Raw genomic sequence first — 22,096 nt, 5'->3', positions numbered from 1 at the left:
CTGCTCTAACACCCTTAAATCTTAATGGTTCTTATACTGAGTCTTTTCCCAGTAAACCCATTTCCACAATGTCTATTACACTGGTAGGCCATATATCTAGGTATCATCACTCCTGAAGGAAATGGGGCAGCACAGCCTGTTGGTTAAGTACAGACTCTTGAGTGAGGCTGTTCCATGACTTAGGAGCTATGTGACCGTGGGCACACCTCACAGCTCTCACCCCCATTTTCTCTGTCTATAAAATGGGGATGATAATGGCATCTGCATTACAACACATTTGTATTCTTTTTAATTGAGCATTAATCATTGTGGTCAATAGTAATGAATTCTCTGATACTTTTTATATTATGCATCCCTTTCCATTATCATATAATATTTCTTCTATCAGACATAATTTCAGAGTATACCATCATCAAAGATCACTTTCTGACCATGATGAAGCAATTCAAAAATAAAACCATTCCAAAAACATGTTTAGACACAAAGTAGGGACAAATCACTGAAATGACTAATCATGTTCTCCTGGCTCACATAAGAGAATTCTTTTACGAGATGCTTTCTTTAGCTTCACTCTGTTTCTTTCACCTCCTAGATTTAAAAAAAAAAAAAGAGAGAGAGAGAGAAAGAAAAAAGAAAAATCCCAACCATAAAACTTTTCCCCCTTTTCTACCACTACTCGATCCACAGGAAAACCACATTTCAACAAAACACCTATGACAAACCTCTAAAACTTCTAACATAAGCCTAACCCTATAATAAGCCCCTTCTAAAACCAAACCAAAACAAAACCCTGTTGTTTACATGCCCCTGGTTCCATGTAGTGTGCAGTCATCCTTGTTGCAAGAAATCATAAGCGCAACTTAGTTTGACTACAAATATGGCTCTGATAGTCTTTGTCTGATGGGTAGCAATTAGTTTGAAAAAGAAATTAGATTCTCTTTTTCTTATCATGCTATGATCCTGTATAAATAAACTGAACACCAATTTTAACACAACCTCTCTATAGTGAAGTTTCTCAAGTAGAAAATTATGTGAAGATAGAAATCCAGCACATATATTTTAAAAGTGTTATTCTAAGATTAAATAACAATAAAGAGAACACACTTTACATTGGAACCAGGCTCTTTCTTGATGCAGAATCACACAGGGAAAATTGGCATAATAAGAGGGACAGAATTTTCTCAGCCCCACTCATCCACTTCACAAGTAAAATCTCAGTTCAGCTTTTGCCTTGAATGTGAAGGACCAACCCATCCCCTTGGATTTTCAGTTGTCTTTGGCGGTCCTTGATCACCCTTATTGATTAGAGAGGTGCCACCAATTGGGTTAATTATCTACATTCTATCAGTCAGAAGAAGGTAAATGGTGCCACATCCCACTAACTACAAATTCCCCCACCAAACCTTCCTCAAAAACTCAGTGTCATCAAGGCTTCTGTCAGCTGGTCTCCAAGAAATACTCTTAGCTCAAGACTCTCTCCTATTATAGCTTTCTGGCTTTCTTAAAACCTAACCATAGGAGTCATGGTTGTCACGCCAAACCTATTTCTGATACCATTTGAAGTATGTCAGGTAATTCTGAGTTAATAAGTAGAGGCAATACTTACGCCTATCCCTTGATTTTCAGCATCTCATCTGATTCACCTGGGATGGAAAAATCTTATCAAAAGTGTGGTAGCCACACAAGACAAAAATATATGCGCAGTATCTTAAAAATGCTTCTTGGTCCCTAGACTCTGATAAGGTCACACAGTTGAAAGCTAAATCTCATGTGTTACTGCTATTTTATACTCATAAATAATATCAACAGTCCTGAATTATCTTATACTAACCACCTTCCATTTGAGGGAATATATACAAACATTAGACTCACATTATCATCAGAAAGACAAAACAAGGAAGATTCAGTGGACTAGTGACCTTGAAAAACAAATTTCTGTTATCCTGAAAAGCCACTTGCATGAGGATCCTTATTACATAGCACAAATTTGCACCATTCTGTTCCCCATTTAAAACCTTAACTAAACAATTGCTGGCCATATAGCAATAACCTACTTAATAATTCATTGACTAAGTAACCACATTCTTTTTCTGGTGAATGTCAGATGTATCTGAATGAGCAATTAATCTAAGAATTTTGAGAAAACCTAGGTAAATACTATTTTTTAAAAGCAAAGTAAAAATTAACTTATGTATTTAACTTTTTTAAATAACAGGTAAGTACATTCTGTTCTATGTATATTGACATAATAGCTTTTCCCCCTCTCTCCCTTTAAAAAAAAGACAAAATGAAACACTTCTAGGTAAAAAAGAAAATTGTAAAAAGTATATACTCATATTTTTAATTAACTTTCTTAACAAACACTAACATACCAATGTGGCAAGAAAGTAAGGAACAGCTTTAGAGACCAAAAAATGACAAGAAAGTACAAATGCAAAGCACTAAATGAAGTTTGAAGTGCACTGTAGCTTTTTGTCCGTGTGATCTTGGGGGCTTGGAGCAGAGGTCTTCAAACTGCATTGTATGCTCCCAGGCCACACTAGGACTTTCCGGTGGATATGGCCACAGACAGCAGCTTTAAACAAATTAGTTTTCACATTTACTTCTATCATATTTTTGACTAAAATTCATCTGCCTAAGAATCTGCCTGTGGTCAAAGTTTGCAGCAGTGTTGCTGTTTCTAGTTTTCCCTCCTATCCTACCTAATTCCTCCCCTCCGGAAAAAAGCTAAAAATCGAAATTTTAGCCCATCTGAGCATTACTGCATTACATTGTCTATGTAAAAACAACAAAAACAAACAAAAACTTCTGAAGTGGCTTTTAGAAAGGAAGAAAAAAGAGAAGGAAAAAGGAAAGAAAAAGAAAATAAAGGTTAGATGCAAAAAAACCCACAAATATTTTACAAGGACAATTCAAAATAATCTTCTCTGCATAGTCTCTGTAATCAAAGAACTGCCTCAGCTACTTATTTTGCATGATTGCAAATAGAAGTTAAATTTTTTCTACTTTTTTGACATATCGAAGTTATATCTTTGATTCCAAAAACATTTACCAGAGGTAAGTTAGCTTAAACATTTATTGAAGCTTTTAAGGGGAACATATTCATTACATTTTGGCAATAGATGATTGGACACTGAAAAAGTCATACGCATTATTTTTTACTTGGATGCTTATCTGCTCACTATCTCCAGGTAAATAATTATATGCCCAATTATTTGTGAATTTCATGTACTTATTTGTTTTATATTAATCTACTTGGAATATGTTGAGAATTCTACTGTGAATAATGTACTTAAAAATTACTGGTTCCTTTTTTGAAAGCCCTGAATTTATTGGTAGCCCACCTACTCTCTCTTCATTTGCTGTTAATTTCCATTGAACCTGCTTTATTCTAGCAGTAAGTCACATTCATTTATGAGTACATGAATTTTAAGAAACTATCCATCTCATTAAGTAATACATTTCCAGTAAAATTTTATTTTCCATGTTTTAATCAATTGTGTACTATTAATAATTGTATAGTACTTTAACACAAAGGAACCTCGTTAACATTTAGAGCTTCACAGGAATTGAAAAATCAATTTCAATTTACAAATATAATTTAGTTGAAGAGAAATATGATAGAGCCACAAAAAATTCATGCATAAAATATAGCATAATAGAATAAATGTCTTGTGTAGGAAATGCCATGTAAATATGAGCTGATGAAGGCAGGCACCTGGTTGACTGAAAATAATCCAAGGTACTCATGCAGGACTGCTTGGTTCATGCACTAAAATGGATTATTTCCTTCTTTTCTCAGGAGAGACTGTATCAGAAATGAGTTTCCAATGGGACCAGTGGCTTTTTCACCCTTAGGGGGGTCTACACTTTCCCACTGGCTTCAAGATTTCCACGTGATGAGTAAGTGGTATTCTGTAGCGGGGGGGAGGGTGGTGTGTGTGTGTGTGTGTGTGTGTGTGTGTGTGTGTGTGTGTGTGTGTGTGTGTGTGTGTGTTTGTAAAATGCTATCACTCAAATCCAGACTTGCAGGTGTGCAAGATATTCATGTGACTCTTCACTGATAAGATTGCTCTCACATTTTTCATAGCTATAAATAGAAAAATAGAAGAGAATGTCCAGCCATACACTCTGTCCTCTCAATGGGGCAATGGGAGCACAGGAGCTCATGTTTCTCCATTGCTGACTTTGGCCTTGTTAGCTCCCCCCAAATAAAATCTATTGCTAACCTGCACCAAAGTTGTCAGACTAAACATGGGACCACCTTAGCATAGAAAACAATGTGAGATTTATGAATGTTAAAATCTAACATCACAATTTTTTTTTTGCAGATAATAGGGGTATTAACTCACTCACATTCTACTGAACACATTCAAAAGAGTGAAGTAACCAGTTTTGTTCTGAAATTTCAATATTAAAACACAAGAGATTGTTAACTTTGAAACCATTTAAAATTTAGATTGAAATTTTTAGATATCATGGATCTATAGCTTATCAAAATTCTTTTAGGAGGTATGGAAACAAAAGTAAATCTTGATGATCAATGATGCAGATACTTAATTTTAACTGACCATGCAAGACAGGAGGCATGGATATGGGAGGTTTATAAACAGAAACCTGCAGAAAGCCAGAACCATGAAGGACCATATGTTCAGTGAAAAGATGAATCAGAGCAAAACAGGTGCCAACAAAGAAGGCTCTAAGGTAACTTGCCTGAGTTTTCATGGTGTATGTAAAGAGTTTATCCTCTCTCTCTCGTAACCACAGTCTACCTCTCATGTAGTTCTGGGACTTGAAGCATGCTACCAGTGTGATCCCCAAATCTTTAAGCTGAGTACACTGCTGAAAGTGGTTCCGGGTATGCGGCACTCTAGGCACCCAGGCAGAAGCAAAGGGAAACACTCTTTAGAGGAGCATATTTTAAAACCAGTCTTAAATAATTTTCTCTTATGAATCTCTAATGAATGTGGGCTTCAATTGAAGACACTGTGAGGTTTTTTAAATTCTTTTTAAAATTTTTAAAAAATTCTTATAATTGAATTTTCAGAAAGAGATAAGAGAAGAAGCATAAGGAAGTGGCAATATCCAAAGAGATAACTCTAAGAATGTTCTAGAATTGACAAGAGACATGTATTGTCAAATTCAGGAAGCCCACCGTTTCTCAAGCAGGAATTTAAAAAATAATGAAGGAGAAAAGAAACAAATAATTTCTTGTCTAAAGATATTATTGTGAAACTGAAGAATATCAAAGACAGATAGAAAATATTGTAAGCTGCCAGAAAGAGAAGATAGACAAAATACAAAGAAATGACAGACTGACAGTTGACTTATTAACAGCAATGCTGGATACCAAAAAGTAGAGTAAAAGTTTCAAAGACTGAGAGAATTTAACTATTTACTAATCATTGTATTATCAACTAAACTGCATTTCAGGAATACAGCCTAAAAACCTGAGGAAGCTGACTACAAACAGAATTGACTAAAGAAACGTGTAAGCAAGAAACCCTTGTACACTGTTGGTGGGAATGTAAATTGGTACAACCTCTATGGAAAACAGTTTGGATGTTCCTCAACAAGTTAAACATAGAACTACCATATGATCCAGCAATTCTACTTCTGGGTATTTTTCCAAAGGAAATGAAAACAGTAATTTTAAAAGATATATGCACCTCTATATTCATTGCAGCATTATTCACAATAGCCAAGATATGGAAGCAACTTAAATATCCATTGATAGATCAATGGATAAAGAAGATGTGGTTTATATGTACAATGAAATATTGCTTCATCGATAAAAAATAATGAAATCTTGTAATTCGGGACAACATAGATGGGCCCAGACACTGCCCTCAATTTCTTGCCACATGGGCTTCTACAACATTGCAGTTTTCTTCTTCAAAGCATGCAAGCTAAAAAGGCAATAGAGTCAGCTAGCAAGATGGATGCTGCAACCTATTATAACATAAAGAAGTGACATTCTATCACTTTTGCCACATTGTACTTGTCAGAAGCAAGTCAGTAGGCCAGCACACACTCAGGAGGAGGGGCATATGCAAGAATGTGAATATTGTAAGCAGGGATCTTTGAAAGTTGTCTTAATATATGCTTACCACATAAACTATACTTACCAGACATATAAAGGAGTAGGGAAACATGGCCAAAAAAGAGGAAAGAAATCAGTCCATCAAAACCAACCCACGGCAAACCCTGTAGCAGAGAATGACATTAAACCAGACATTATAACTATATTATATAGGTTCAGAAATTCAGGTAGTGTGAAGGAGGATATTAAAAAGACCAAATCAAAACTTCAAGAGAAGAAAACTGCAAGCTCTAAGATGAAAAATACATTGAATGGGACTAATGACAGACTAGGCAATACAAAAGAAAAGTTTAGTCCCTTTTAAGACATAACTGTCAGCAGTATCCAGAATGAAATGTAGACATAAAAAAATCTGAAAAAAAAATTAACAAAGCACCAGTAAGCTGTGAGATGAAAAAAAATGGATGGGAATTTTTTCAAATGTGACAAAAATTCTGTATCCACAGATCTGAGACTCTCAGCAAACTTCAACCAAGCACAAGAAATATTTTTGAAAAACTACAATAAGGCACATCACAATCAAATTGTTAAAAAAGAGTAAATACACTATATGTGCAGAGTAACAAAGATGAGTATGACAATAGATTTCTTGTCAAAAGCAAGAAGTATGTGGAAAAGACAGTAGAGCAACATGTTTAAGTTACTGAAAGATAAAAGCTATCAATCTTCAATTTTATAACTAACAGAACTCTTTCAGAAATTATGCTGATACAAAACATTTTACAGGAACACAAAAGCTAGACTTTATAATATACATAATAGTAAAATGTATGGCAAAAAAGCAAAATTACTGGGAGAAGAGAAAGGAAAGTATACTTTTTGAGATTCTTATGCTACATATGATGTGATATACGATCACTTGGAGGTAGACCTTAGTTAAATTTAAGATGTATGTTGTAATCCTATGTTGGCATATCCAGTCTACGTGATTTTTCAAATAATGTGTTATTAAATTACCACTATACCCTTCTTTACTCACTACCTACAACTTTGTTCATGCTATGACAGCATAGCTAAGTAGTTGTGACAGAGCCTGTAGGACTGGAAAATGAGCATGTATTTACTGTTTGGTCCTTTACAAAAAAAGTTTGTGATCACAGCTGTAAACACTAAATCAGCTACTAAAACAACAAAACAAAGAATTAAAAGTAATAAATCAACAAAGGAGATAAAATAGAATTTTTTTAAAGTTTGTTTTAATCCAAAATGAGGCATAAAAATATTAAAAAGGCAGCAAAGGTTGTACAAATAGAAAACAAGAGCAAGACGGTAGAGTTAAATATTAAGTCAGTAATCATATTAAATGTAAATGTTGTAGACTCATGCTTCCAACCAAAGTGGAGCTATAGAGATCATGTTTATTTTACTGCTTGAAACAAAAAAATGATCAAAATTCATGAAACAATAGATTGTTAGACATTGGATAGTAAACAAAGGAAAGGAAGCAAAGGAGGTGAGTCCTATGACTGCTACAGCTTATTGTTTAGAGAGACTTTCCAAGTGGGAACCCAGAGAAAGAAAACTAAAACAGAGCCTGGCAGATTACAGAGCTAAAAGTCCTAAGAGACCAAAGTGAAGAGTTAACAGGACAGAGTATCAGCTCCTAGAATTAACTGAGTTTGGTAAGGCTGCAGCATCGAAGATCAATACACAGAAGTCAGTCGTATTTTTATATTATAGCAGTGAGCACTCAGAAACTGAATTAAAAAATACTATAAATACAAGAAAATATGAAATAAATGGGGATAAATTTGAAAAAAAAGATGTGCAAGGCGTGCTCACTGAAAAGCATAGATATAACAGAGAGAAATTAAATAAGACTTAAATAAAGGGAGAGATGCACCATGCTCAGAGGTCAAAAAACTCAATATTATTAAGATGTTAACTTTCTCACAACTGACCTATAGATTAATGCAATTCTAATCTGAATTCTAATATGGGCATTTTTTTCAAATTATGGGCATTTTTGAAAAATAACTGACAAGCTGATTTTAAAATTTACATTGAAACGTGAAAGTCATGGGTACCTAAAAACTTTGAAAAAATGAACAATGTTGGAAGACAAAAAAATGAAAAAAAAACACTACCTTATTTCAACACTTAGAAACCTGTGGTAATAAAAATTGTGTGGGTGGTATATTAAATAAAATCAATAGAACAGAATAGAGCCAAGAAATAAACCTATATATAAAAGTCAGTTGATTTTTGACAAAGGTATGAAATTGATTCAATGGGAAAAACAATCCAGTCAAATGACGTTGGAACAAATTTAGAAGATTTTGTACAAAAACAAAACAAAACAAAACTTCCACAGTTACCTCATTCACACATTTATAGAAATTGACTCAAAATGAATCATGGGCCACCATGTAAGATTAAAAACTATAAAATTTCTAGGAGAAAATACAAGAACAAATCTTAGAAACTTTAGGCTTAGGAAAAGATTTCTTAAATATATACCAAAAAAACAGGATATATAAAAGAAAAATTCAATAGACTGTTTATCAAAATTTAATTATTTTGCTCTTCAAAAGAGACCACTAAGAAAATTGTGAATCACTCTATTATACACCTGTAAGTTATATAATACTGTACATCAGCTATACTTCAATTTAAAAAAAAAAAAGACCACTAAGAAAATGAAAGATAAGCCACAGCCCAGAATAAAATGCAAAACTCACATATGACATAGGACTTGAATCAGGAATATGTGAAGAGGTCTTATAATTGAGCAATTAGAAAACAAACACAATAAAAATAAATAGGCATAGGATTTGAGGAGGTGTTTCACCAAATAAATTATATGGAAGGTGCTATGGACTGAACTGTATCCCCACCAAATTCGTACATTGAAGCCTTAACTCCCAGTATGGCTGTGTCTGGAATAAGGAAATAATTAGCATTAAATTAGGTCATAAAAATGAAGCCCTGATCTATTAAGATTACTGTCTTTATTGTAATAAGAAATACCAGAGATCTTACTCTCTCCTTGCCATGTGAGGACACAGCAAGAAGGCAATTTTCTGAAGCCAAGAAGAGAACTCTCACTGGAAACCAAATCAGCTGGCATCTTGATCTTGGACTTCCCAGCCCCCAGAACTATGAGAAAGAAATTTCTGTTGTTTAAGCCACCCAATCTATGATATCTTGCTATGGCAACCCAAGCAGACCAAGATAGAAGGAAAATGAGCACATCAAGACAGGTGTAACATCATTTGTCATTAGGGAAATGAAAATTAAAGTTGCCAGAGATATCAGTACACACACCACAATGTCTAAAATTAAAAACATTGACCTCACCAAGTGTAAAATGGTTGCGGAGCAACTAGAACTTTTACTCACTGTTGGTATAAATATAAAATTCTACATCCACTTTGGAAAACAGCTTGGAAATTGTTTAAAATGTTGAACATATAATCCAACTATGCTTCTCAGGAATTTACCCCAAAGAAATTGTATGTCCTAACAGAGACTTAAACATGAATGTTTACAGCAGATTTATTTTCAATTGTGAAAACCTGGAAACAACCCAGATGTTCATTAGCTAGACAACTGATAAACAAATTGTATATTTTTCCAGTGGAATACTACTCAACAGTGAAAAGTAATGAACACCTGCAATTAGCAAGAATAAATCACAAAAGAATTATACTGAGTGAAAGAAAGCAGATAAAAAAACAGCACACATGACAAAAAAGAGTACACATGCATAATTCAATTTATACATATTTCTGAAAAATGCAGATGGTGTGGATGGGGAAGGGAAGATAGAGGGCAGTAAGGAGCAAATATAAAATGGTAAAGAGAAATTTTGGTGGGTGACATGGTGTAGATGTCAGTGATGTATACATATGTTAAAATTTAGCAACACAAATAATTTAAGTATGTCTAATTTACTATATATCAATTATACATAAAGCTGTAAAAAAAATCAAACTAAGAACAAAAATGCCTGCTTAAAAACCATGACAAAATCTAAATCTTGCTTACCCCCAAATAACTTTCAGTAATATTTGGGAACATGTAGCATCCTGTGAATATCATTTAACATAAATACATTTTTAAAGGTTCCTTTAGTTGAGTATTATGTGCACAATTCCAATCTACCTGTTTAATATTTATTGTCTTTAACTTCTCAACAAGCCCTACATAGGTGTACAAGTATTCTCCACCAGCAGTATATTAATAAGGATACAGGAGAAAAATAAGTTAATTAATTTGCCAAGGATTTTAAGTGACAAATTCTAATCTATGCCAGACGTACTCCATAGTCTGACTATTAACCATTTTACAATAATCTAATAATACCAGTTTGAAAATTATAGTACCTGAGCCAACAGCATCAGCTTCATCCAGGAATTTGTTTTAAATCAAATTATCAGATCCCCACTCTAACTTACTGAATTAGAAAATATCGAATTGGGCTCAACTCAATACTTTTTTCAGTAAAATCTAATTTACATGAATTTTAAAAGATAAATTTTATATTTAAAATATATTATAGAAATTATATTTTACATAAATGCGATTTATATATATAATTTTTGTATACATAAATTTCAGTTTTATTGAGGTATAATTGACAAAAATAAGATATTTAAAGTGTACAATGTGATGGTTTAATATATATTGTAAAAAGATTCCCCCATCGAGTTAACACATCCACCACTGCACATATTTACCATTTTAAAAAATTTTGGTGAGAACATTTAAGTTTTATTTTCAGCAAATTTTAATTATACAATGCAGGGGTATCAACTGTAGTCACCACTGTGTACATTAGATCCTTAGACTTTATTCATCTGATAACTGAGAGTTTCTGTACTGTGACCAGCCTCTCCCTATTTCCCCCATTCCTCCAGCCTCTGATAACCACTTTACCACTTTTTTGTTCTCTGTTTCTCTGTTCAACTTCCTTTTAAAAATATTCCATAAATAAGTGAGATCATGCAGTATTTGTTTTTATCTAGCTTTTTTCACTTAGCATAAAGCCCTCCAGGTTCATCCATGTTGTTGCAAATGACAGAATTCCTTTCTTTTTTAAGACTGAAGAATATTCCATTGTATGTGTGTGTGTGTGATGTTTTCTTGATCCATTCATCTGTTAATGAATATGTATATTGCTTCCATCTGTTGGCTATTGTGGATAATGACGCAGTGAACATGAGAGTGCAGATATCTATTTGAGATAATGGTTTTGTTTCCTTTGGCTGTATATCTAGAAGTGGGATTGCTGGACCATATGATTGTTCTATTTTTAGTTTCATGAGGACCCTCCATACAGTTTTCCACAGTGGCTGGCTGTACCAGTTTACACTCCCACCAATAGTATACAGGTTCCTTTTTCCTCACATCCTTGCCAGCATTTGTTATCCCTTGTTTTCTCAAAGAACTGAAACCATAAAACTCCCAGAAGAAAAAAAAGATTAGTCTTGGCGATGACTTTTTTAATTTGACACCCAAAGTAAAGGCAACAAAAGCAAAATAAACAAGTAGGTCTATGTCAGACTAAATAACTTCTGTTCAGCAAAGGAGACCATCAACAAAATGAAAAGGCAAGCTATAGAATGGGAGAAAATTTTTGCAACCCACGTATTACAGATGGTCAATGAGTACATGAAAAGGTGCTCAGTATCACTACTCAGCAGGGAAATGCAGATCAAAACTACAATGAGAGACCACCTTACATTGTTAAATGTCTGTTATCAAAAAGACTAGTGATTTATATAAAGTTTATATTATTATATTAAATATATATGAGTTGAACCTCAAGTAACTGTTGAACTTAAATGTTTCTTAATAAGTTACATTGTTTCAAAAAACTAAAGTTAACAAAATATTAAATATATTACATAATTAAAACATTATCATTTTAATATTTACATATACATTTGCTAGTATAAAAATTATAAATTCAGCAAAGTTAAATTTCTTCATTACCTCCTTCTTTCCTAATCTTTGTTAGTTACATTATTATCACATTGCTATTATTTATATATTCAGGGTTTTTTTTAATTATTTCCCATAACTGTTTTTTAGTTCTATATTTCATGATTTGTTACTAATCATATCTTTATATGTTAGTGTCTCCTGAACTGTATATTCATTTTTATGCCCCTATTTTATCCTGCAGTTTATTATTATTATTTTTAAAAGAACTTTCTATTGGTGCCCTATTTTGAATTATAAAAATCAGAGACAAGGACCTACTGTGTAGCACAGCAAACTGTATTCAGTATCTTGAAATAACCTATAATGGAAAAGAATCTGAAAAAAAAAATATATGTCTGAATCCCTTTGTTGTACACCTGAAACTAACACAACATTGTGAATCAACTATACTTCAATAAAAATAAATAAATAAAATACATGAGGAGCAAATCATAAAAGAAAATCATTGAGTGATTGTCTCTTCTCTTGGTATTAGGAATAAAAGTTCTTAGGACACTTTCCTGACATCATTGTTTTAAGACTAAGTACTGATACAGCAAAGACCTAAGTCAACTTACCCAATTTTCCTATGTACACGGTTTGCTTTTACTGCAGTATTGTCTTTATTTGCACTGGAAATACAGCTTTGCTATAGTAAGTTTGACTGTGTTGTCAGTTGAATAGGTTGTAAATTTAAAAATTTAGCAATTCATTGCTAGCTTCCTTCTGTCAACTCAACCTCTCCTGCTATTCTGAAAATGGAACTGAGTGTCCTACATTCCTGTCACTCATAGTGTGGTTCTTGAATAAGAATATCAACATCACATGGGAATTTGTTAGAAATGCAGAGTATCAGGCCCTACCTCAGACTTACTGAATCAGAATCTGCATTCTAATTGGATCTCCAGTTTATCCTTATGCACATTAAATTTGAGGACCATTGGTCTAAGTGCACTCTCATTTGATCTTTTCACTGCCTCCTGAAATCGAGGTTCCCAGATGCCAGCCAGGGACAAATCTTACAAGCCGCCTTTCTAAGGATGGCAGTCTTAGGCCTGCTATGTTAAATCTTTCCTGCACATAATCCAAACCAAAGAACTTGAAAAATCAATGATTTAATCAGTGGATTTTACTTGTAAGGGCATGTGTGTATTAATATGTTTCTACTCTAAGTCAATTTTATTAATTGAAAAAATTTTGAACTTAAGGTATGTTAAATGTTACTACTTTACTACACTCAAAATTTTTCTTTTGGCCAATGGAGGAGTACAAAGATAAAGGCAAGTTAAAAATGGCAGATATTCAAAAGTGTGTTTATCTTTTTATGGTAATTTGATGTTATTTTTGTACTTATAGTGGAATTTTTAGTATTAGTTCTAGAATTTGCAGTTTCCAAACGAAATCAGAAATCTTCAAGGACTTCCAACTCAGAGAAACCTTGATAGTATTCAGCATCCATATCTTGTCCTTCCCCCAAATTTTCTCTGATCCATATTATATGATAGAGAATGCATACTTTTGAATATGAGGTTATTTATATCTACCTATGATAGTTACCATATGCTTCATGAAATATTTCTTTGCATATTATTATTATTTTTCCCAAGTGATTACTAAAATTCTACAAATTTGGATATATTTCCCCTCCCCAATCTCACCAGCTACCCTAAGTACAAAATGTTTCCATCTTGTTTCTCCAGAGTATGGGTTCCTAGGAAAGTCTTGGAATGCTTAAATGTCTTCACATGTAATTCTGCTTACACTTCCCAGGCCAGATAGTTATATCATCACCTTAAATGAGAAAAATGGTAATGTTTAAGTATTGTCTATTTCATTCAGAGAATTACTTTGTGGGGAGAAGTACAATTCCTCTTAAAGTGGTAGATAAAAACAAAGGTGGCCTGAAATTCTACAGCTGCAAGGAAATGAGTTCTGCTGCATGAGCTCAGAAAAGGACCTCAAGCCTCAGATGAGACCTCAGTCCCCTGCTGACAACGTGATTGACTGCAGCCTTGAGAGACCCTGAGCAGAGGACCCAGCTAAGACTTGCTGGACTCCCTACCCACAGAAACTGGGAAATAATAAATGAGTGTTGTTTTAAGCTCAAAACAACAATAACAAAAAACAGAAAGCGTGGCATGTATCAGTCAGTCAATAACAATCACTGAGCTTTAGAAAATGAAACAAGGAGAAAGAAAAACCTATTAAAATAGATGAAAATACATAAATTACCCAGAAGTAATTGAACAAACTATGTATGCAAGTAGTTTTGGAATTCAGTCAAATACTATTTTTTTTAAACAGTTGTTAAGTATTTGCATAACCAGAATTAGATGGATGTTGGGGCAGCCTTGTAGAAGTGTATAATGTTTAAGCATCTTCTTAAGGGAATTTATTTTTCCAGAAAATTTTGCATTGTAGAAGCACAGAAATATCTATAGCCTTTTAAATCAGGGACTGCTAACTTATTGACAGTAAGTCAACGTCAAAGATTTTTTCTTTGTCATTAATCACTTTGGGGATGGCTGAAGGCCATTAAAATAGTCACATTTTAAATCCCTAGTAGATTTCCTAATTACCTCTGCTCTCTCAATTGCTGCAGTTTTAAAACATATTGTAGTACCTTCACTTTTACAGCCCTATCATAAAACAGTGTCCACGTCTAAAATGCAGAAGTGAAGGAGTAGACATTTTATGTTTCAGAGAAGCTAAAGATTCCATATTAAAAATTACTTGAACCTATCACGTAATTTCCAAATAACTTGTTACACAATTCCAGCAAATGTCATGTCATGGGACTATCTTGTATTTTTAAGTTACAATAATGCAGATGGCAGGTTGAATGTTAAATGAGAGAAATTTCCAGTCACCATAAGCAGTGTGAACTTCCACTGTAATTTACAGTCGTACAACTGAGCCATTTGAATTGGATCTTTTGAATTAATGCTACAGCTATCTTATTACGTGGTGTCAATGTGACAGGCTATCATTTGTCTCAATAAGTTGTTGGCAATTATGACTGACAAGCAGAGTAGAATAAAGCTAGAAACAGAAATATCTAATAAACAAGGACTACTACTTACGAAAATAATTGTGTACTTTTCAGTTTCCAGTAACCTAAGGACTAGAAGAACAGACACAAGACCCTGGTGAGTAAGAAGTTCATCATAAAAGCTGTCATTTTGTTATTGCATCTGGAGGCACAGCCAATTTTTTCAATGACAGTATCGCTATGTAATATGAAATGTTGTATAATAAAAGTAATAAATCGCTCTGTTGTCTTTGTATCACCGGGTCACTTAGCAAGAAATAAAACCAGAGAAGCCTAAGTAAAGAGTAGAAGCCATATTGTTCCAAAGGTCAGAATAATCTCCTTCATTCTCTTTTTAAATTGCTCATATAAAAATAAAGTTGATTTGTATTACTGTCATAAACTTTTCTTAAAGAAGAGATTAAAGCCATGCTGAGGCTGCTTGTTTGAGCATATGCAATGCTTTGCTTAAAATACAAATATTTTATTTCTCATCATTACCTGTGGTGTTTCCTCCTTCTGAAGATGGCTTTGAAAAGGCTAGTAGCCCAAAAATCAGTGTAGCATTTTCATTATTAACTCTTCAAAACATACTTAGAGCTATTAATCATTTACAGAAAAATTTTGAAGCCTAAATTTTGTGCATCTCAAATTTCGTAATAGATTATATTAAATAATATTAAAAATTAATTTTCAATGATTATCAGTTATGCAAATGAGTATAATAAAGTCTTTGTGAAACTTATAATAGTTCTTTAATAAAAGTTGTTTAATATCTACCTTCCCAATAGATTACAAGTTTTATGAGTGCAGAACAGTGTGCCCTTCTTCACCACAATATGCTCACTGCATGACATTGTATGACAGTGTCTATTAAATATGTCCTCAATAAATATTTATTGAATTACTTAATAAGGAAATAGTTACACTTTTTTGAAGCCTCGTTTATGAGGAAGCTGACCACTCAGCTCCATCTCTTGATTCTTAGACCATGCATTGCACGTTATTGGACAGAGAATTATAATATAATTACTGATTTACAATGTGCAGAAATTATACACAGTTGGATAATTGCCAAGAATCCACAAGGTAAATTCACACAAGCTTCACTAATGGTGGAAGATGTGATACAGCATGAAAAAGAAAGTGCAGGTAAACACAGAATTTTTGAAAAACTAACTTCCAAGCACAGCGCCCTAGGTCCTTTGCACAGAATGCACTTCGTCTTGGGATTATGAACTACCAAGATACATACAAGTTATTTTGTTCTCAGGAAAGTCAAGGTATGAGCTTACTGAGGGGTGTTTGTACCCCACTGGTCTGTATAACAAGTTAGATGCAGACTCATCCTTCAGTAAATTTTTAATAAACATGTAAATAAGCTAGTACAAAGTGCTAGGGGACTTTCAGACTTTAAACAGATCGTTATAAATCACCAGCTGCGACACTTCATCCTTATTTTGTCCAACGGTCAGTACCATGGCTCCAGACATCCCTGGAGATAAGCACAGATCCAGTAAGGACCAGCTTCCTTGCACCAAGTGGAGAGCACATCCTGAAGGAGAGCTTCCCAGAGCGTCATCTTCAAGCATTACTTCACAGGCACCTTCAAAAGTCTGTTTCGTTACCCACATAGTCTGGCAGTTTCTGGGTTGTGTAGTATTTAATAGGACCATTGGGTCCCGTGGTCATAAGTGCACACTGTACTTCATTTGCTATAAAATAGATGTGTGCTCCCTTGGTCCAGGTGGTTTTATATGTGCTCCATTTCAGTGAATCAAACACTCTGTAAGTTCTCAAATAGAGTGCCAATTTACCAGTCTTTAAATTATTCTCAGATAAATTTGACTAGAGTTTTTCTTCTTTTCAAATCTGTAGTCACGTATTTAGATACATTTTTTGTTTTGTCTTACTGGTCATTAATCTTGCTTATGTATACAGATCTTACTCATTTAATGCCAGGAGAAAAAATTTTATTTCTCTTATTTATAGAATTCTATTACAATGTTCCTTACTGAGGGACGTTTTCAGATTCATTTAGTGAGAAAAGTTTCATTTCCAATATATGGCCTACTTTCTCAACAGAAACCGTGTAAGTATATTCTTTGATTTCTTAATTAATTATTGAGAAGTAAGATGTAAGTTTTTCTTGATTCATCTGTGCCAGGACTGTCTCTCTAACCTATGTCAGGCATCTCTCCACCTCCCTCATTTAGCTTTAGCCACACTGGAAATGCCAGCGTGCTCCTATTCCACGGGCTTTGCACTTGCTCTTGCTCCAGCTGGAACGTTCTTCCCTCATATGTTTGCCTAACTTGGTCCCTCATTTCATTCAGGCCTCTGCTGAAATATCCCCTTCTTAGAGAGCCTTCCTGACAATCCTGTCTGAGATAGCACACTGCCATCACTCCGCAACCCTACAGAGCAGGTTCAACAAGGAAAAATGATGACTCAGGTGGGGTCTGGAGGAGATCAGGCGCAGGCTTCTGAAGTCCTTCCCCTTAGGGTGTCATACAAGACATACATATTCCTCTAGCAATGACCTGGAACAACACATGTGAGGTGTTTCTGTCCAGGGAAGCCAGCTTGAGCCTCGGAGTCCAGGCTTCATGTGGAGGGCTGTGCAGGCACTGAGCACTGTGTAAGCAGCCGGCCGTGACTACTGAATTCCAGACCCAGAAGGAAAGCAGGTGTCCACCATATATCATATTGTTTCCACAAACTAGCTAGACAAGCTGGTACCGGATGTTTCAGTGCCACAGGCATTGAGAAATAACCTTACCAGTTGGTAGCATGGCGAATTTTCCAAAGGCTAAGTTCCCAGGGCCAGCCAAGGGTCACCCACACAAGCAAGCCCTCCTGAAGACAGGAGAGGCGAGCAACAGCAGGTCTGCTGCACTGACTCTTCGCTGGTGATTAACTTTATCACCACCTGACCTCCTGTACACGGATTAGGTTATTAGTTTAAATGTCTACCCCTCCCACTAGATTATAAACTCCATGAGGACGGGGACTTTGTCTCTTTTGCTTGATGCCATATCTCTTATGCTTCAGATACTTTGGATAGTGACTGGTATAGAGGAGTCATTTCAAAGTATTCATTCAATGCAGAAAGGAAGGAACACTCATTGACCTCTGCCTGGTAGGATATGTAATGTGAAAGATGAAAACGGGATAAAAGTATCACAGGAGAAGGACTGGTTGGGAGTAATGTTTTTATAGGTATTTGGAAATGAGATATGAGTACATGTGACTCATTTTGCTCCAAAAAAATGAAGTGAAAATTCAGTGCCAGAAAATAACCTAAATGTTTGAGTCAGAGAGAAAGAAAGAACAGACAGCCCACTGGCAGAGACAGGTTTATTTTGAGAAACCAGAGTAGGTGACAATAATGAAGTGCTAGAAAATGTAAGGTGATTTTTGAAGAAGAAAAGGGAACAGCTGTGCACCGTCTTTTCTGAGATGGGAAAACGGGCTTTAATTGTGAGTTAAATTCATATATGACATAAGAAAGATGGTTAGGCATGTCAGGGAGCTAAAGTACTTATAGAGAGAGGCTTGAAATCTTTATAGAAAAGATCACTTTTTATCCTGAGGTCTTTAGCTCTTTAGATTTTACCACATTATAGGGTAGACTAATTGATTCTTTTCAAGGCCTCTTCAGATCATAGGATTACTGCTAAAACAGTCCCATCCCATCCTCCAGCAGTAGCTGCATACATGATAAATATGTAATATGATAAATATCTAGTATTTATCATATAGGCATAAAAAGCATAAAATGCATATTTTCTCATATTTTGACATAAAAACAATTAAAAAATTTTGCAGTCTTTGCTTTTTCAAAATCTGATATTAACTTATTCTTACTGAAACAATATTATGATGTGTTTAAGGATGTGAGGTGTAAATGATGGAAGAAACTGACTGATGTAAAATAAGGATGGGATAAAGAAAAATAATATGCATCTCCCAGGAAGTCATATAATTAAAAAATAAGAAATTCTAAATTGCAAACATTGGAAGAAAATAACCTTTGTAAGATTGTAGTTGAAAAATAGGATGCATGCTGTTGTATGGGTAATTCACATATGCTCCATAAACATTACTGGTATTGCTACATATTTTTTTTATTTTGTAAAGGTAATCTCAATGAAGTTTTACTGAGAACTGTTTGAAATAATCTACACTTAAGATGACAATTTAAAAAGACACATTTTAAGGTACCTTAAGAGTGTTGAGATTTTGTTATCTACATGTGTGGGTTCCTCTAAAAGTTAACTAAAAACAAAACAAAAACTCTGTAAACCTTTGACAAAAGCATGCATTAGAGGTGATAAAAAGCAAAAAACCCTGAGCTGTTTTGAAGACATCCCTAATCTCTAAACACAATGAAGCAGAACAAATGAACTTTCAGCCTTTTCTTGGAAAGAATGATCAGTGATAAGCAACACATCACAGCAAATACCTCAGTAAGAGTACAGACAACGCACGTCCCCTGCAGCCTGCAAACATTCACTCCTCAGCACTCTCAACCCATTATACCTCCTGTTTCACTCCCTTTAGTCACAAACACAATTTAGACTCTTTTCTTTAAAAATAATCCAGAGTCTAGGAAAACACGAAGAGAATAAAAATAGATTCCTCAGACTAACAGAATAAAAACTTCTCTTTATCCTCTCCAAGGCTGTATATTTTATAAAGACAGTGGTAATTAGGATTGGTGATGAGTTCTTTTTGTATACATCTGTCTCTCAAACGTCAAACTAGTTGAAAGTGCTGATTGATAAAGATACAAAAAGGTGTCATGCATTTTTTTTATGCTGCCAAGCTCATTAAACTCTGTGGGCCACAAGGACCAGTCCTGTGGGGTCCTTCTGGGGATAAAAAGTAGTCAAGAAAAATGACTAGACTAACTGGACAAAGTCACTGCATGGATTCGCATGCTCCAGAGCATTAAAAACACTATTGGGCTGCTTATGAGAATAATGGTTTGCCTCCTGGCCTGATTCCAATGAGGATAATTAAATTCTGCATTCCTAAAATCGCTCTCTGCTTCCAGCTTGGAGAAGTCATTCCTTTCCTATTATGTACTGCTGTCCTAGGCTCTGAAACCCTAGCTGTTGTTCAGCCCAGAGATAACTGCATTTCAGTGGTGGGTAAAGTATTACGCTTCCTATGCTACACAGTAAAACACTTTCATATGAGAATTTTTATCATCAGTTTGCATCATTAATATAGATATTTTGTTCTATTTTCTGGAATGATATAGTTCAAACTGTGTATTTACTACATGCTGAGGAAATAAAAATTAGCCAAAGTAGCAACATGGCAAATATTTATAACTGTCAAATATATTTGATATAACTAAACTAAGTTATATGAAGAGTCATATCAAATATAAATCATTTCCCCTAAGGATTTAATATATTAATCAATTTTTTTTGATAGGAGTGCTTAGTATCAGACATCACTGGTGTAGCATCCAGTTCACAATGGCATCCATGTTTTCTTCCTTAGTCCAAACCAAGACTGATTTCAAGAGAGAAATAAGTTCCCCTCCAGCAGGCCTCTTTCTCATTTCTATTTAGAGCAGAAACTATCATGAAGCAAAGTTAAAGCAAATGAGCAGTGAGAAGGATCTGGAAAGTCTGTTTCTTTGTGCTTGCATTAAGCAGTTCCTTTTATTAGCACCTTGTCTGCCACTCAGCCTCCTATTGCTATATGTCTGTATCTAGTTATCATGCTTCCCTGCCTGAAATGCTTGGCATTATTGAGAATGAAGCGAAGGTCTGAACATTCTAGCATCACTCAATTGATTGACCAGATGCATCTTATTAGAATGTTTGGCAGGTACATGATGAAGCTTTGGTGGGAACAGTGGTATCTGAGAAGGCCAGCCACCTAAGTAACAGAACAACTTCTCCCACCTCCCCCACATTTCTCTTCCCAAACAAGAGGTGCAGTGAACAGACCACTAACATGTCCACCTCCTGCTGGAAGGAAATACTGAGTATCCAGTTTGGGACTAACAAAAATGGTGCAAAGTTTGGTTTATGTAAGTGTATTAAATGGAAGCTCTGTGATTACACCTGCTATTCTCCCAAGAGTATTACCCTCATGCTATTGCAAGTCTGGTAAAGTCATCATGGCATGAAATTACACCATGTTCTTAATTCCACAAATGTATGTGTTGTCTAGTCTCAATTCCATTTTGCTTTGAAATTCAGTTTCATCTAAATCATAGGTTAAAGGGGACGATCAAAAGCAGGCTTATTATATTTCTAAGTTTCCAACAAGGTTAATGAAGTTCAACACTTCAGTTCAATCTGAAAATTAAGGAACAAATGTGATTATTGTAGTTTCAGACAGCAGGGAAAAATATTATAATACCCACATCCTGTGAACAAACACATGCTAATTTTATGACATTCCTTTAAAAAGTTTAATATACTTTTATTTACTGCCTACTCTCTAGGGACAAAGCAGTCTTGAATGTAAAATGCCTTGTAGAATAAGTCGCACGTTCTAAAGAAATTTATTCAGAATAGCAAATAATTGTACTCTGATACTTTTATTCAAATAAATGTCTAATGGGGTCTCTGGGGATATCTACTTTCTTACATTTATGCTCAAAATATATTTGCACTTAATATAACTGATTTTTTAAAGATTAGAAAATTCATGTACATATTGTTAGTGTTTCACAATATGAATTGGCAATAAGCAAGAACAGCTTATACTCAAATTTCACCAATGCTTTATGGACAACTTTATAACTAGTAGGATTCAGAAAGGTATTCATTAAAACTATCCATCACATTCAAAATCCTTATGATGGATTTACACAGTGCTGATTTCCAGAGCAAAGAAATCACAGAGGAAATAAGCATTTCACATGCTCTAGTTATCAGCTGCACAAAGGTCCTAAAGATCATGGTCTTGTAAGTAAAACACAAGCAGGTGCTCTCCTATCATGAGTTCAGTTCCTGCCCATCTCTATGTCAACAGGATAATAGAATTTTCATTAT

The 22,096-nt window shown here is 34.5% G+C and overlaps 1 long non-coding RNA gene across 6 annotated transcripts in view; it reads right to left on the bottom strand.

Moving 5' to 3' along the window:
* The window catches only part of LOC116665359, a 622,548-nt gene that overhangs the window by 46,897 nt on the left and 553,555 nt on the right, over window positions 1-22,096 (bottom strand). For 4 of the 6 annotated variants that reach the window (XR_004321937.1, XR_004321935.1, XR_004321938.1 and 1 more), the window contains 2 exons: window positions 6,129-6,207; window positions 1,607-1,643 (listed from right to left, as the gene is read on the bottom strand). The exons of 1 other annotated variant lie outside the window; for it this stretch is intronic. This is a non-coding gene — a long non-coding RNA (uncharacterized LOC116665359). Of the gene's footprint in view, window positions 1-136; window positions 589-1,606; window positions 1,644-6,128; window positions 6,208-22,096 lie in introns of those variants that run through there. One more of the 6 variants, XR_004321940.1, reaches the window with a different exon arrangement.

This window comes from Camelus ferus, chromosome 8, assembly GCF_009834535.1.
Source record: "Camelus ferus isolate YT-003-E chromosome 8, BCGSAC_Cfer_1.0, whole genome shotgun sequence".
Taxonomy (NCBI): Eukaryota; Metazoa; Chordata; class Mammalia; order Artiodactyla; family Camelidae; genus Camelus; species Camelus ferus.
Note: the sequence above shows the minus strand (reverse complement) of the source record. Positions and strands in the feature narration are given on the sequence as shown.